The following is an 18,551-nucleotide window of genomic DNA, read 5'->3' as shown; positions in this document are numbered from 1 at the left end:
CTCAGATGCCTTCTCAACAGGATCTTGTGCAAATGAATAATGTTGCTGGAATGATCTGTTTCAATTAGGAAGCCCTCTTTAATTCTTTTCCATGTTAAGAAGCTGGTATTCCAAAAAGAACAAACTACAGAAAAGATGTGATTTGCAACTGCACTTATCTGTTAGTCAGGCAACAAGCTCATCAATGATAATAAGCAAACAGGAACTAAAGATCAGAAAGAAAAACATGAGAAGTGAGGAGATGAGTAACATCTTGAAGAGCAATAAAAGAACTGCAGGGAAAGTCCTAATTACCTAGCAGACTATTGAGAGCCCTAAGAAAGCTGAGGAATAGGAAAGATGGTAGTAAATTATATGTTATTATTCTATACATTGTGTTTGCATAGCATGAGAGCACCCTTCAGCAAAGAATAAACCCAACACAGAAGTGTTTCTCATGAGCACTTCATACAATTATATTTTCCAAATAAATTATAAAATCTCTTTGAGAAATAAGTATGTTCTAAAAATTTAAATCCTTAAAGTTAACTGAAATTTCAAGGACTTTGAAAATATAATGTTTAAAAACACTGAAAGCAGAAATTATTGAAATTATATCAGTCATATTCTGTCCTTCCTTTGCTTCAGCCTTATACATATAACCGTGGCATAACATTAATAAAAAATGCATGGCTTTATCAGACAAGCTTGTTAAAACTAATTTGAGATTATATCTAATCTAAATGAAGATTATTTGTGGATAAAATGAAATATTTGCTTCAGTCTCTGGTCTTTAGCATCATTTACTGAGACTTTTATTTCTCAAGGTTGAGGGGAGTGGTGGAAATGAAAAAGGAAAAATAAAACCCAAAATTTTCTGAATGCACATCAGATCTGGAAGTGATTATGAAAGCATTGCTCTTAGAAAACCTAGAGTTCGTAATTTGAGAGGAATCTCTTCCAGATTAATATTTCCTATGTCTGTCAGCAAGATGATGTTCCGCCTGTCTCAGGCGGAGAGAACCATTAAGAGCAGCAGCACAACATTAAAATACTAGTTGGCATACAATAAGTTATGATTTTTCCTGTAAAGAAGTTACCAAAGTGAGGCTAGTTCAAGCAGAACTTTCCTCTGAAGGGCAAGTTTGAAGTAGGAAGAATGCTGTCAAGCATTTGCTCCCTGTAATCCCTCTGATTTAAAGGTGTTCCTCATACACCTATATGAAAACCACTGAAGTAAACAGAAACATTGCCCTGTATTATTTAACATGTGAAGTTTGTTCATTGCATTTTCATTACTGTTGAGAAGCATTTTGACCAAACTTTGGCAGTATTAATGACAACGAGAGCTTAATGTGATTTTTGATGGAGTAGATACTTCACTTCCACAGCACATGGCTTCTGGGTATTTTAAAATGATAGTTTCTATGAATAAAGTCAGAAGCAAGCAGGCAAGAATTACACCATTTTATACAATAGTTTCTTATCTGCATTCTACTAAATGGAAAATGAAAAGAAAAAAAAAAAAAAAAAAAAAAAAAAAAAAACAACCAACCAACTCAAAAACAAATTGGTACAATTTAAAAACAACTTCCCAAAGTACCTACTACCCTGAAACTGAAGGATTGAAATCTACAATGCAAAATTAACACAATGTAATGACTTCTCTTGCATTATCTTACGAAGGCATCCAGGAAGAACCAAAGGTACATTTTGCCAGCAGCTTTGCCATAAGCGGGGTAAGAGGAACATTGTTATCAAAAGTATGTTTTTTGTTTTGAACTCTGAGGTTGAACTCCTCTAGAAAGCCAGAAAACCTTGAGTCTGATGTAATTCTGCTCCCAGTTTCCCAGCTGTATTTATTATTAAAAGTTCATTGTGAATTTTTAGCAATTCAGTTATGTTATCAGAGGTCTTGGAACACTTGCTCTAAATCAAGTGGAATTAGTTCCACATAAAACTTGAAGAGGTCCAAGACTATTTGTAATAGTGTTCTACGACCCGAGCACTCTGAGGCTTCCAGTATTCAACTAAAAATGCTGATTAAAACCCTTTTAAGCCATTTTTTTCCTTACTTGTGAGAAAGATTTACATAGTTTTATCTGAATATACAATCTGAAGCAAGCCAATTTCAGAGCACTATGAAAACATTACCAATTCTCAGAACACTCCTCTCAGGTCATCAGTTATCTAATTTCCCTGATTTTGCAGATGGAGAAATTGTGCTACTGAGGAGTTACAGAACCTGCTTGAAGTCATGGAGTAAGATTGGCAGAGATGGGATTAGAAAAATTCTCCAGCTCTCAGAGCTAAGGTTTGTTCATTCTTACACACCAGAAAATGATGAAGCAAAACTGCCTCACTTTGAGTCAAAATACAGGAACTGGTATGATACAGCAATTAGTGAGTGCACAGCTGAAACCTTCAAAGAGGAATGGACGCTTCTGATCACATGAAGAAAACAGATCTTAAAGATATCTGGAAGTGTGAAATTCAATATTTATATGAATAGCAATCCTCATCAAAAGGAAGCTACTTCTGGCAATCATCATCTGAAGAATGATGATTAAAAAAAATACTTTTTTTCTATGCACAGACAGATTTGAACTTTTGTGTATACCACTGGCATTCTCAACCTTCCTAAGGCCCACACATCACAAATCCATACCTAATCCTCCAGATACTGCAGTTTTCACTAATATAGCTATTTCCACTAATGGAGTGACTGTGTCTTAACTGAACTCTTACAGCTTCACACCCTGTTCTGGGCTACCTGTACTCTGGGCTATCTGTACTCTTCGTTAACTATATTATTAGTTAACAAAAACCTAGATTCATAGTATACTTCTAGAGCCAAATACAAGCAAGACATGGACTGACACTGTGACAGTAACTTCAAAAAGACATGTAAAAGAGCAACTGGTTTTCCACATAAAAACATAGGCTTCAATGCCTTGTCTGGTTTTACTTCCTCCAGTGTATTGCAGGTGGTCAACGGACAGGATTTCTGTGCTTTCAGCTATATTAGAATAATGAAAATATTCAAATGAATGTTCTACTCATGTATAGAGTTGGAAAACAATAAAATGTAAAAAATAAGTTCTTCCATGAATGTATTAATTGGGCAGAACTTGAACAGACTTATTCTTTTATCCTTTAACTTTCAGGAGAGTACTTTTTCCTTTGTCTCTCTCCTGAAAGTTGAAAGCATTATTTCCTTCTAGAGAATTGAATTAGAGGGTGGTTTGTGGGGTTTCTTTTGTTTGTTTGCTTGTTTTTTTGAAAGTAGGTGATGGGAAAATTTCACTAATTGTGCTGAAAAGAAAGGTCTTTACAAGTTAAATTCTTCACATTTTAAACTGTGTATATGTATATATATTTTTAATTGTTTAATTTTTAAAAGAGTTATGAATTTGTTTTATGACCCATAAGGGACACCTGCCAACAGCAAAATGATTCTCAGGACTCTGAGATTCTGTATTTTAAAAATGTTACTAGCTAAGCAGCTCAGTAGCTAATTCTTTTTATTTCAGTGATATGAGACATGGACAACTACACAAAATGTTTCTGACAGAAACAGTTTCTCTCCTGAAATTAGGAATTTTATAGACCATGCCATGCATGACCATGACATTGATGGAAGGAAGCTCTTTGTACTGATGAACCCAGTATACAGCACTGGGAAAGTTTAATGGCCATTTCACCTTATGCAGCTATCAAACATTATACATGTAATTTTTATCATGACCAATAAAACCTATTTCCAGTCTGTTGCAGATGGGCTCTATTTAATGGTCAGTTTCCTAATGTCATCATCTTTGCTACTACTGTGTAAAACGTAACGATAATTCCACTGCAAAGAGCACAGCATTACTGCATGTAGATCAGATTATCTGGGTCAATTTAAATGTTATTACTGGGTCGATTAAATTGGCTTAAGGCACCATTGATTTAAAATAAATCTCCATATTGTTTTATTATACTGTAGAATATACATCAATTTCAATAAGACTAAAACAAAAACTCTGTATAAACTATGTGTAGGGGATTAATCATAGGTTTATGGAGTTGTCACAGACTGCAGTATGGGTAAATAGAAAATAAGAGAACATTATCAATATGAAATCTAAAAGGATTTCATGTTGTATGATTCAATCAATGACTGATTTAGATTTTGGTGGGAATGTAAACAATATAGAAGGAACAGTAAGGTGGTTATTCCTTTTTAATTGAAAGATCATTGCAAAGTTTAAGGGTGGAAAAGGAAAAATTTTAAAGTATTGTCCTGGTTTCAGTTAGAACAGAATTAATTTTCTTCCTAGTAGCTGGTGGAATGCTGTGTTTTGGCTTAGGATGAGAAGAGTGCTGATAACACCCCGATGTTTTAATTGTTGCAGAGCAGTGCTTATACCAAGCCAAGGACATCTCAGCCTTTTGCTCTGTCCTGCCAACAGGCAGGCTGGGGGTGCAGTAAGAGCTGGGAGGGGACAGACCCAGGACAGGTGACCCAAACTAGCCAAAGGGGTATTCCATACCATCTGATGTCATGCTAAAAAATATATAGGGGTGGCTAGCCGGGGGAGGGGGCTGGACTGCTCGGGGTTAGGCTGGGCATCGGTCAGCGGGTGGTGAGCAATTGCATTGTGCATCACTTGTTTGTACATATTATTATTACTTTCCTATTATCACCGTTGTAACATTATTGTTATTATTGTTATTATTATTTTGTTATTATTATTTTCCTGTCTTATTAAACTGTCTTTATCTCAACTCACGGGCTTCACTTTCCATTTCTCTCCCCCGTCCCAGAGAGGGAGGGGGGAGGGTGAGCGAACGGCTGCGTGGTATTTAGCTGCCAGCCGGGTTAAACCACGACAAGTATGTTGGTGTTTTTTTTTTCCCCATTTTCTTTCTTATTCTTACCATGTACCAGAGGAAGACACTTTTCAATTATACATGAGGGCAGAGTTTAAAACTGAAGAAACTAAGAGCATAGAGTACTTTTACAGAAGTCCGTTCAGCCAGAAACTGTAGTTTCCTAGAAAGTATAAATTTAACATTAAATTAGACATCCAGCATAATTTGTAGATGAAAAGTTTAGAACTGGAATAAATTTGGTGATGAGTCAGACGCTTAATTTCCATATGATCTTATTGAACTGCTTTCTCTCTCTGCACCACCCCAGAAATAAACTTCTGAATTGTTGGTTCCAAAGTAAGCAAAAGAAATTAGGTACATGCATAGATTATATTTACAAACAATTCTTTGAAATTTTTTTTGAAAATTAACGCCCTGTACACAGCCAAAGTCCTTGCAACATTCTTCAACATATTATTTAGTTTTTTGTTAATTACCCTGTACTCCAGAAATACTGCTACAGTATCAAACACTGCCTACATGTTATCCAAAACAAAGAAAAAAAATCATTGGTCCAGAATGCCATATCTGATATGTATGGAATATAGAACGCACAACTAATAGATCTTTTAATGTACACATGGATAATTAAAGCTTATTGATGCTTCAATTCACTACCTCCATTTCCCTGGAAATGACATGACTTTATCATTAGCAAGCAAATTATAATTTTCTTATTAGCACCCACATGTTTTCTCCTAGTCTATTCCTCCTATATGGGAGAACCTTTATTAAAGTCCTCAGAACTACCTCTTTATGACTCTCCTACTTTGAATTCTTTGTCTGCTACAATACCTTTACAATTTTTCGAGCTGAAAAGAAATAATGATTCATCTAGTAAATCTAACTCACCACTCTGCTATTACTGATAACTTCATCGCCTGTCTCCTCAGTCACTCTGTCTCAACATTTTGTTTATAAACTCAGTGGAGCGGAAACTATACTATACTTGTGTAGCATATCCTCAATTAGCTTGAAAGTCTCCAGGTAACTAATATAACCAATAAATATTGTAGCAGAAATAAGACCTACCTGGGAGCACAGTAACAAGCCATGTAGAAACTTCCGTACTGATGTCAGTCAGTGGCATATGGCCCCTCCAATATATCCCTCTGAAATGTAATAATTTGGAGTGAAATTATGGCTCCACTGAAGTCCATGTTTTTTATGACTACTATTACGGTAATACAGTAATGTAAAGAATATCCAAATATTAAATTAACTTATGAAAATGGCATATATTTTATTTTCCTGTGTTCTGCAGCAGGTCTATTATTGTACTTAAAATAAGCTCACTATGTCAGACTGTTCTAGTTTTCATCCTCGGTTTCATAAAAGAGCTATTTCTTTTTCTTTCAGGCTTATGAATCTGATAGCTGTGTGTCAATTTTGAAAACTTGATAGATGCCTTCAGTTAGAGGAAGAGATCAAAGGGAAAGCTGGTGGGCCTGCAACGGGGTGAGCTCATCATGGAAGATGGTGCTGAAAACCATTGTAGCCAGAGTGCATCAAGGGCTGGCTGCTTCCCCAGGGATGGGGAGCCAGGACCAAGGGGGACCCTTGAACAGGGCCCAGCCTCAGACACAGCCATGAAATAAGTCCAGGCTCTAGATGGTGAATCATGTCAGGAGCAGCAGGCAATTGGGCCAGAGACAAGGCTGGAGACACGGCTACCACCTGGTCCAAAGTCCATGCAGGAGACAGGGCAGGAGATGAGCTACAGTGTATGTGCTAAGGGCCTGTCCAGGAGGCAGTCGTTCATAGCGTAGGTCAAAGGTCCACTCCATAGAGATGGGTCAGCACAGCTACAACTTGTCTCAGGCAAGGACTGAGCTGAGCTTGTTGAGGGGGAAGTCAGGTGAGGCTGATATTTAGTGGTCATTGGTGAAGTCAGGCACCCAGAGTTGCTTTCTGTGTCTTCTTTTCTTTATTGCCTTTTCTTTCCTTTTTCTACCAATTGCAGACCTAACAAGCTGAATATATGTTGCCTTCATTTCTCCTGTGAATGACATCACGTGTACACATGCATAAATAAAACTTAAAGGGATAAAATACTGGAAGTATTTCCAATAAGTTCGAAGAACACAATTTAATACTGTATTGGATATGACGAGTTGTCACGTGGCCTTTTAAAAATCTTTTTCTTAAATAGATCTCCATCTGCCTGAAACTACAAACGAGTACATACAAGATCTGTCTTGCATTCATAACTTTGGCCATTTACACTTACAATTCTGAAATCAAAATGCTAATTCGCTTGCACAGCTGCCCATCACAAGGAGAAATTCTGGGTACTACTGAAATTAGAGGGAACATCATTCAGTGGAGCTGGGATTTCAGCCTTGCTTCTTCTCTGTTCTAACAGGTTTATCCATGAACATCAAGGATGCATTCAGAAAGCCTGATCAACACCTCATTTGGGAGCTGAATTGAAAATAGAACAGTAACAGAAACTTCTGTATTTCAAAGGAGTTTTCTGATGTCAGGTAGGTTGCAGAGAAGTCTAACAGTGAAAAACTCACTGTCCTTGTTCTTTTACCTAGCTTAATGCAATGGTTTGGAGATTTATTTCTCTCTTATTCATGCTCTATGTGTTTGTCAGTCACATTTTCTTAGTCATTAACCATTCATTCGCTATGCTGTAATTTATTATGTTATTCATTTTACAAGACAGCATGCAAGGTTTTTTGCTTGTCTGTTCAAGTCAGGCATAATGCTTTATGCTAACCTTCAGAAGTCATACTGAACTTGTCAGGAATATTTATCATCTGAGTTTAAGAGGTTATCTACACATTTTTCAGTTTTTGATATTGTTCATTAGTTTTCATTTTCTTTCTTTCTTTTTTTTTTTTTTTTTTTTTTTTTTTACTGATCTTTCACCATCTAGCAAGTATGGTATTTCTGATCCATATGACTTACATTTCAGACTTGAACAGATCAAAATAAGATCAGTAGAAGCTGTTTATTCATTTTTATTGGTTTATCAGTTCTAACAAAATCACACTGAGTGAAAAGTTTCCAAGAATTTCATGTAATTGTAATGAAACAGTGTTGCATCAACAGTTTATAGTTTCATTAAATTATAGATTGACACATAGTAAATGAGTGGCACCATTTAATTTTAACATCATGTTATTAAAAACTTTTTTTTAAGTATGTAAATACTCAGTTTATAGTTTAGCAAGTAGAAATAAATACAGTACTCTTTAGCCTGTGAATTTGAAAAAAAAAAAAAACACATACATTTTGATTTTGTGTTAATAAAACCAATATATACCACTGAAGTTGGATTAAACCCAAAATGTGACATACTATTTTCCAGAGAAATTAGGAACTTCTTAACTAAAAGAAAGTTTATTCTAAAAGAAAACCGGGTACTTCGGTGCATATGACCAGCACTGGTGGACATTGAGGAACAAAAAAAAAAAAAAACAAAAAAAAAAAAAAAAAAGGGCTACGAAGATGGTGAAAGGCCTGGAGGGGAAGACGTACGAGGAGCGGCTGAGGTCACTGGGCCTGTTCAGCCTGGAGAAGAGGAGGCTGAGGGGAGACCTCATCACAGTCTACAACTTCCTCGTAAGGGGGTGTCGAGAGGCAGGAGACCTTTTCTCCATTAACACTAGTGACAGGACCCGCGGGAACGGGGTTAAGCTGAGGCAGGAGAAATTTAGGCTGAACGTCAGGAGGGGGTTCTTCACAGAGAGGGTGGTTGCACACTGGAACAGGCTCCCCAGGGAAGTGGTCACTGCACCGAGCCTGTCTGAATTTAAGAAGAGATTGGACTGTGAACTTAGGCACATGGTCTGAACTTTTGGGTAGACCTGTGCGGTGTCAACAGTTGGACTTGATGATCCTTAAGGGTCCCTTCCAACTCAGGATATTCTATGATTCTATGATTCTATATATTTCTTTAACTTCCAATGGGCTTTTTGGAAAATTAGGTCACTAAGTTATCACTTTTATAAGCAGTTTTAATGCAACACTTTCCAGCATTTCCACATATCTCATGCTCAACACTTGAATGCCTAAATGCATGTTCATAAATTTTCACTATCTACGTTGATTTTTCATTCTGCTGTTTAATTGCATCTCAGCTTGACCTCACACTTGAAATGCAGTGTATTTTTATTTAAAACTATCTCAAAAAGAAGCTTAAAAAAAGGTATCCAAGGTAGACAACACTGCTTTCATTTACATAATTTAAAGTTTGTCATTAACAAATATCACAGTTGCTTCCTCTGATTTTGTCCTTGATCAAATAGATAAGTGACACTAACTATTGAACAAAGTACTGGGAAGTAGAATATGTCGGCTATACAGGATACAGTAGCACTTTGAATCCAGGTAGATTTTAGGCCAAAGGGAGAATGCAAATATTACTGCAAATAAAATTTGTTCATTTCCTTCCCTTCAGTACGGACTTCTTCACTTGCTTACTCAGGTGAGTCAGTGTTTTTTTGTAAGAAGCTTTCTTATATACAAAATTCTCACAAATGTAGGTGGAAAAGTACTCACTGTGAAAATGTTTTATGGACATTAAAAATAATAAAATAAAAGCCCAACACATCATCATTTAAAGGAGAGAGTCAAATAGTTACAAATACTCATGAATACAATTAAAATATTATTAATATCCATAGAAAACTTCACCTTATACAGGAAAGACTGACAGAAATACTGGACAACCTATGTTCATACAGGCTGTTCTGTTCAGGAAATGGGTTAACAGTTGTTTCCACTGAATATTCAAGCAATGGGAGATAAGAGGTTCACTGAAAATCACACCAGAATAATACACTGAATATCCAACTGCAGAGTTAGAGATCGCTCATTAGAAAATTTCCAGACCAACCCATGTTTTCACACAACACAAGTATTAATTCATATATGTAAATGCTATGCTTACCAATACACCAATAAGTAAAAACAAAACAAAACAAACAAAATGAATAAAAATGAGTACTTTTTATCACAGAATAGTGAAGGTTCCAACCTGGAGGTCAGCTGGTCACCACTCTTCCAAGGGATACTTTCATCAGGTTGCCCAGGACAGATTAATAAAGAGGGTAGCTGTAGTTTTAGAAATTATTATTAAAATATTAACAGGTGTGACAGAAATTTTATCAGAAGCGTTCACACTTACTGGGAGAAGAGATCGAAGATTCTTGTAGGCCACCACTACTAAAAAAGGACTCACTCAGACCTAGAAAATTTTGAATGCATCAGATTGCTATACTTAAAATGGTATTTTTCTCCTCTTTAACGTATTTAAAACATTCTTTAGCTAATTTCACTTTTGCTTGCTGGGCAGTTCTTAAATGCTTTGTGCTGACTTCCACAGTTCTGAAATCTAAAAGTACTGCCAAAAGAATAACTGATCCCATTCTTCATCTCAATATTTTGTTTTGTTACAGATACTATACAGAGCATCAAAAAGCTCCATTGCAGATATAGGAAAACCTCAGTCTCAGTATGGCATTCTGTCTTGGAATGCCTAAATATTATATGATATAAAACATAACAGATGTGGAACTCAATCATTTATTCTTGTTTTTAGTTGAGAAAAGAGTTCTGGATGGGGGTCACCAGTTCCATGAATCACAAAGAGGGAAATTTCCGCTGCTTTCTCTAAAAAGGATGAAAATTTAATTGGTGATTTGAGTAAGGGTCTTAAGAATACAACAGATGTGGTTATGATGGTCAGAAACCCCTCTCTATTTAAAAAGTAAGAAGGTCATAAATAATTGATAAGGAAATAACACCAAACATGCAGGATTAGAAAATGTGCAGGACAACCAGTAAAAACTGTATTTTTCTCTCAAAACTGCTAATCCTAATTACCATCAGAATTATCTTCAAGGACCCTCTGTATATCATCACAGGAACTTGGGAAGCCAATGGAAGCTTGCTTCAGGGATCAAGTCTTATATGAAAGGGTGCAGAGTGGGGAAGAAGGTTGCAGCTCTGAATGTCTATAAATAAAAATATATATATTATTGTTAAACTTCACACTCACTGTTATATAAAGCCATAGCGGACATAGCAAAGAAATTAGCCCAATATATTTAAATGTATATATGATTTTTAAATTCCTGCTTTCTGAGTCTCCCTGTTAAAGGTTCAGTGATTAGAGTTCTGGCTCAGTTATCTGAGCTTCTGAATTCAGAGCCAAGTTCATTACCTGAGTGACAGTAGATGGAGTCTGCATAAATAAGAGAGGAGTTATCATTGCAAAGAGTGTAATAGCTACTAGTTCCAGTCTTCACTTTTAAATTAAGTGTAATAGGCACTCTCCTCCAGAACCACCAAAACAGACTCAAAAATGCAACCTAAATGCATTTGTTAAAATATCTTTGATAACAGCTCATTATAAATCCAAATTCAGGAATCTAGACAAGAAGTACCACATCTTTTTTCCATATGGGACCACTTCAGATAGTGTATGTTGTACCTAGGAGTATAGCTACCATAGCTGGTAGTGTGACACAAAGCACTTTGCCTATATTGAAGCTCCACTAAACCATGTACAGTTAAAATTGCAGTTTTATTACAACATATACAGTACTCATACACTATGCAAGACCTCTGCAAGGAGAATTTAAGCCCATTTATGACAGTATTACATTATAAAAACTGTTCTAATAGTGGAAGGCTTGATTCACTTCTTCACTTTAAGCCCTAATGCACAACATTTGTAACTGTTCATATTTTTGGTGTATTCAATTACCAATTTTATTATATCAGTGCCCAGAAAACCCCAGTCATTACTTTGAATAAGCAGTCATATAACTGACTTTAGATGGGTCTAGATAAGAAATTAAAAATAATGATGACTGGATTTAAATAAGTAATATGTAGGCTGAACCTAATTCTGATTTCAATTTCATTGACTGTATACTAATTTAACTACATAGACTTAATGGAGGTATTATGATTTACACGACTGTCCATAGCCTATATTTCAAACACAGATCATAATTCCATGCTTCAGTGCTACCTATTCTGTGAGTGTGACAATGAAATTCAAATATCTATATAATTTCTAATGAAAAATACAGACAAATATTTTTTCCTCCAGCTCTGGTATTATGTAGCCTATCTATAAAAACAGAATGATTAGGATTATAATTTACCTATCATATATAAAGAGTAGAAAAAAATAAAGAGTAAATTTAGAAATAAATCAGGAGAAAAAGCCCTTTATGGTTATGCTTAAAATACGAGCAATTAAAACATAATTGCTTTAGAGACAGAATTAACACTTTTTGGCTAAATTCATAGAAAACTGACTTCCAACAGGAAAACTTTGACAAGTAAAATTTCAGCTACCTCTACTCTGAGGTCACTACTAAGAATGAAAGAGAAAAGATGAAGTGATCCCACCCTGGGGGAAAAAAAAATAAAGAAAAGGAAAAAAAAAGTGTAGCTTACTTCTAAAGAATGAACAAATGAAAAATTTTAAATGAAATGTTAAGTTTTATGTTTTTCATCATTTTTACTTGTATAAAATAATATACACCAAGATATGCTTTTCAGCATCACTTTTTTTTTGTCTAGTGAAAGTCCACAACAGCATAAGCAAAGATATGGCTAAATAACATATTTACTACTGACCTAGCTATTTTAACTTCATAACCCAGGTTATCCACTTTTAATTTCTTTCACTGTAAAGTTCCTCAGGCAGTGATAGGCATGCGTTGGCACAAACACATGAATGGAAAAATGGGAACTCAGAACCCTGCTACAGTCAATGTAGCAGCTCAATCTCATTATATTAATCTTTGTGCAACATTTATAGTTGTCAGGAAGAGAGTTTTTTCCATTTGCTCCATCTGGCAAGCTATTTGTGAGTTTAATGGACATGCGTTCCAAATCTTCTTACGCCTGTGGCCATGTTTAAATTCATCTGCCTCAGTGGAATACCTAACAAGATAACAAGAGCAATTAAAAAAAAAAAAAAAAAAAAAAACAGTTTAATGAATCATGAAGCCCAGTCTTCGGGGTTAATAGACTATTTACCTAATCAGAATGCTTAGAAAACATATATTTTTTTCAGGTTTTTTATGGTTATTAGCTTTCTCTTTGGATTTTTTCCTCTATTATTTTTATATCAAGGATGACATTTATTTTTATGTAGTAATAGCTGGAGCATAGAGTGGTCTGGATCTGATTATTATTCTCTCAAGATTTATAAATATATGTGGCCAAAGAACAAGGATGGCCCACACAGAGTTAGAGCAAAGATACACCCCATGAAGTCAGTGGCATTGCCCTCCTTTTTGGAAACCTGCATCATCTCTAAACCCCAAAACTTGTTCAAAAATATAGCATAATATCCATATTACATTATGTTCTTCTACATTTAGAAGCCTAAGGGGAGAAGGATTTTGCATCTTACCATCCCAAACAAGAAATTTGGCACTTGTTGCAATGAAAACTATGTTAGAAGTGTACAGTGTGGCAAAATAAACATACTTCATAAATGTATATGCCTAATAATTTGGAGAGATCCCTATATAAGAAGAGTACACACAAAACTGTAGTCTAAGTATACGTTGATATAAAGGGGGAAAAAAAGTTTTTTTAAAGAGAGAAAAAAAAAGCAACAGAAAAAGAAAGTAAAAGTGCACTGTAATGACCTATTTTCATAAAGCATGCCATTTACAATAGCAGCAGTGATACTGAACAGTAATTATTTTTATAATTACTAAGCTTCAGTGGTAGGTAGCTGATGTATGCAACTGCAAATAAGACTGCATTCTTGAATCAAGAATGTTGTCTTGAATCAAGTTCCAACTACAAGTAAAACAGATATCTTTTAAACATTTAAGGTCCATAGTTTCGGTTTTACACATGTACATGCCCATTAACCAGTTTTAGCTTCAGTAAATCTCTTGCAAATGAATTTTAGGTTGAAAAATCGATCTTCCTGAAACAACTAATTGTAGTAATTGAAATTAGGTATTAATGTATTTCTATTGATCCTGTTCGTCACTGCTTTTGTTTTAGCAATTTTGTGTGCATTAGCATAATAAGATTAATAAAATTAATATATTTGGAAAATTACAGTACCCCTGTAACTACCTCAGATACAAATTGCGTACATTTCATCATTTTCATTAAGTCTGTAGCCACGTGTGGTTCAGAGAACTAGTAATTAGGCAGTTCATGGGTAGTTTACTGCATTTTTCCAGTCTACCTTTGAATTGTTTTATGCCATCACCTCATATCTTCATGGAGTAGTTGTAGCCTTTGCATGCTGACATATCCCTTTCTCCTTGGCTGAAGGAATGAGCTGTATGAAATTTCAGAAACAAAACCATAGTCTTAGAAATCACTACTGAATCACACAGAAAATAGATTACTTCATTTAAAAGCTTTCTTTCTAATTAAATGTTGCTGTATGTAGCAATGAAAACTGTGAACATCTGTGAAAACTGTGAAATCACTATGTGGCTATCAACAATTAATGAAGTAAGAGAACATTTTTATTTTCGGTAATATTAACATAAAAGTATTTGTGCATTAAATAAATAGACTTAGTAAGCCGTTGAGTATATGAGTAGTTGTGAGAAAGGGATGTCACATATTTGCAGGAAGCCAGATATAGGCAAGAGAGGAAACTGTAAATTCTACTTGTACTCTTCCCTCAGACCAGGGAGCCATAATCTGCCTAGCCTTTTGCTTTCCATCACTCGGTGCTGTGTAGATGCTAGTTATGCAAGATGGCCAATGCTACAAAATATGGCCACAATGTCCCTGCTTCTTTTGCCTCAGAAAAGTGACAGCAGCTCCATGGAGGCTTTCTGTCATTATTTAACAGCACCATCTCTCTCGCTGTGGTCTGCAGTGTCATTTACAGAGCTAGTAATGAGGGATATTTTATACCTTTACTATCCTAAGCAGGGAAAACCAACTTTCTTGGCACTGGAATGCAACTTCAAAAACTGTATCTCAATCCTGTTTCAAATTTGCTTATAAGCCATTCAAGCCTTTTAGGAGGAACATACTAAAATTCATTATCACTCTAGTAAATCATATGGCATAATGAGATTCAGATAGATGGCAGGTTTCTACTTCACACACTGATGATAAAATCCAGGTTTTTCCTACTATTTCAAAGCTTCTTTTAAAGACAATTAAAATTAGTATTTATTGAGAAGTGCAAAGAAGGCAAAAATCTCTCCAAAGCACATAAGAAAGTTATTGGTTTATGGGAAATCTACCCATATATTCAGCACCTTGAATGTGTTCTTGCCCATCAAAGAAAACACAAAATGAAACACTTTCAAACAAAGAAAAACCATGTCAGAACAATGTATTAATAGTATTTACTGTGTACTAAACTGCAAAGTAAAGCAAAGCTTGGAGGTTTTAAAGTCTCTCCTTATATTTAAATGAAGTATCTTATATATATCTATCTATCTAAAAATCCATACATAACAGTTACTGTCAATGGCTTTAAAAAGTCCGTTAGCTATGTTAGATTATCCACACAAACAATTTTAATCTAGTATACAAGGAACATGGCAGTCATTTAGAATGGATCGCCTGTTAAAATACTGAAACATTCAGTTTTCTCAGACTGAGTTTCAGTTTGCTGCTTTCAGCCATTCAGAGGGTCTACTCTTTAAATACGATGCCAATGAACTCTTGAACCAAGAAACTACCTGCTACAGAACTGAATGCTGATAAAGTTAGAAGAAGCCCTTTACTTCTTAAAAGCATTAGACTTAAAAGCAGTAGGCTGAACCCAGGCCAAACCTGAAGCAATCAACAGCTACCAGAACACAATGGCTATTCTGCAGTCACCTCAGTCCCTTGAACACGTCCTAGTCTAGCCATCAAAATAAAGATACCTACAGGAAAAAGCCAGCACCAATAAAACATATTACTGTCTTAAGCTGCATGCCCAGCAAATATGATATGCATTGACTGACCTTGTCCATCCTCGAGGTTATCCTACTAGCCTGAAACCAAAGGACATGAAGCAATGCTAAAAGAATGTCCTTTTTGTCTGGGCTGGATCTGTACAACTAAAAGCAGGGGACTGTGTCAGACAGGCCTTCAGGCTCTTGCTCCAGCGCTTTCAGGTGTGTGTGTGAGAGAACAGGAGAATGGGGCAGGAAGCAGGCAAACATTTTTACTCACAAGCAATTATTAGATATCCTACCTCATCAGGTACCTTCTCTCTACATCTCCTCTGGGAATAATTAGTTTCATAACACATTCCAAGTGATTGCAAATAACCTGCGCAGTCATATTCTTTTGATCTCTGCTTAGCTATCAGTTAGGCATGCTGCTCTGCTTACAGTGCTGAGAGATAACTGAAAAATGTAAAGAGCCAAGCTTTTTGAAAGGTGTAAGGTTTGGAATTTGTTTTGGCAGTTGGGACCCAAAGCAGCTAAAGCCACTAGGGCTTTAGAAATTCATCAAATGCAAATTGTCAGCTCTGGTACACAGAAGGTTAATATTGTATTTCTTAGCCCTGGAGTGATGTATGAAAATTTACAATCAGTGACTTCAGGAAACCCATCTAAGCCCTGCATGTACATTTTTCACTTCACCAGCTACTCTGGTGGTAGCCAGTAGATCTAATTTCAGCAAGTTTGTGTTCCTGACAGCAGTCACATCAAATTACAGAATCTTCCAGACTTAGTTGGCACCTTCATCTCAGCCCTTCAATCAAATAATATGCCTGTTGCCTTCATCATGCAATCCTTAATTATCTGAAAATCAGCCGACTACTGCTTGTGCCAGCAAAGGAAATGAGGAAAGAATAGTGTTCTTTCCAATGCACATGGCTGGACACCCTTCAGAGACATCTGATTTGATTGCTAGTAACAATATTCCATTGATGTTCTTTTTCATTTCTATGGCTTAAGGCCCTTTTCCTAAAGAATTGCTTTATGCATGCACATATTAAAACCTGCATGATTTTTTTTTTCTTAGTGACAGAGATGCTGTGAATTTTAGTTCTGATATTCCAACAGCTGATGCTTGCTGGATAAGTATGATGTGTCCCTAGGACCAAGTGCATTGTGTTGAAAAAAAAGATTAGAAGGATGGGTGAAGATTGTTTACCAGAAAAGAATTCCATGCATATATCTCATGGGAGACTCAGTAAATATCTTATCCTAGTGCCAGACAAAGGTGCTCTAATTTCCTGGAATCAGATACAGACTCCGAAGGGGATCAAGGTCAACAAAGCAAACTAGGCAATCCATCAACAACCTAATTATATTCTATTGACCCAGAAGGAATTCCAGAAGCAATGCAGATACCTCTAGATGCTGGAACAGTATCTATCAATTCCTGGCCTCTGGGTCTTGTCATTACCTGACATCTCCACTGCTAAAACTACTCCTTAGGAATCTTCTCATTTCTATAATCTGGTTATTTAGACTGAATGCCAGTACCTAACATAAACTGCTCTGGGCTAAATTCTAGCAGGCTGCATCATAAAAAGGAGTTTGTTCCTTGTAATATCCTGCCTCTTATTAACAATGTAAAATATATATTATAATAGGCCTTCTTTGGAAATCACACTGAAAGTTACCTACGCATTTACAAGCATTTTGGGAAAACTAAGCCAAAAGGAAAAATGGAGGATTTGTCTGCTTAGTTATAAAAGTAACAAACCTCACCAGCTGAACAAATAAGGAAGGATAAAATAAAAAATCAAATAATAAAAAATAACTGTGCATAGACAAACTGACAAGTCTCAGATATCAGATATATAACAGATCTCTGTGTTTGTTGTTGTTGTTTTTTTGGACTGTTATATTAACACTCTAGGTTCTCTTTTGGACAGGGGTCTGATCTGTGTGCTGGCCATAGCACACAGGCCATAGACAACTACCTCACTTGTGCACGGTATCAATTACCAAATAAAAGTAATGAAACTCATGCATGAGGAGTATACTTTACAAACTATTCTTCCCGGTGGCTCCCTAGAACTGCTCTTTTCAAGGATGTCCACTTGTACATTACGGACAGCTGAAAAAAAAATAAATAAAAAAAAGAAACAAGAAAAGTGCATTGGAAATATAAAAAGAAATGAAGTATAAGAATTGTCTTTCTCACAGTCTGATGACTTTTCAGGGTGAGGGAAGTAGAAAGTGCTATTGGCAAGAAATGAATATTAAAATATAAAACAAAAGGTATGGTAGGTCAAGTCCCAGATCTGTGAAGCACTGGGAGCATGAACTTTAAAAAGCACTCAATTGTTACAACTGTATTGAACTGTATACTGTGCATTTCTTTTTGTTTACTGCCTCATGCCACGAATATTCCCTAATTCCAAATCTCAGCCACATGCAGGAAAATATATTTGTGCTGCAATCTAAATGGACTAATAAAAACAACATTCAACCATTTGGAACTGAAATATTCATGAGATACTCAGGGAAAAATGAAACTCAATTGCTTCAGCTATCCTAAAGGAACAAGAGTCAAGAAAACACAGGAGTAACTAGAAACTGTTCCACTGTGCCTTCAAACTTTGTTCTTTATTTTTATTTTGCTCCTCTTACTTCAAATCAAGAAGCTTCATTCCCATTTAGTAGATATTACACCTGGCTACCCAGCTGGCTCACATCCATTTATTTAAATTTCGGCCTGTGCAGTTAAATTACTGTGAAAGCAAAATAGGA

At 35.8% G+C, this 18,551-nt stretch overlaps 2 long non-coding RNA genes across 2 annotated transcripts in view; one reads left to right on the top strand and one right to left on the bottom strand.

The window, feature by feature from the left end:
- The window catches only part of LOC311436264, a 334,039-nt gene that overhangs the window by 79,682 nt on the left and 235,806 nt on the right, over positions 1–18,551 (bottom strand). The window contains exons 4-8 of the long non-coding RNA XR_014692707.1: positions 14,120–14,191; positions 12,511–12,819; positions 10,738–10,868; positions 10,040–10,099; positions 5,929–6,008 (exon numbers count right to left, since the gene is read on the bottom strand). This is a non-coding gene — a long non-coding RNA (uncharacterized lncRNA). The remainder of the gene's footprint in view (positions 1–5,928; positions 6,009–10,039; positions 10,100–10,737; positions 10,869–12,510; positions 12,820–14,119; positions 14,192–18,551) is intronic.
- The window catches only part of LOC311436269, a 61,647-nt gene continuing 50,354 nt past the window's right edge, over positions 7,259–18,551 (top strand). The window contains exon 1 of the long non-coding RNA XR_014692711.1: positions 7,259–7,382. This is a non-coding gene — a long non-coding RNA (uncharacterized lncRNA). The remainder of the gene's footprint in view (positions 7,383–18,551) is intronic.

The sequence above is a fragment of the Aythya ferina genome, assembly GCF_964211825.1.
Source record: "Aythya ferina genome assembly, chromosome: 4".
Taxonomy (NCBI): Eukaryota; Metazoa; Chordata; class Aves; order Anseriformes; family Anatidae; genus Aythya; species Aythya ferina.
This window is presented reverse-complemented; position numbering and strand designations above follow the sequence as displayed.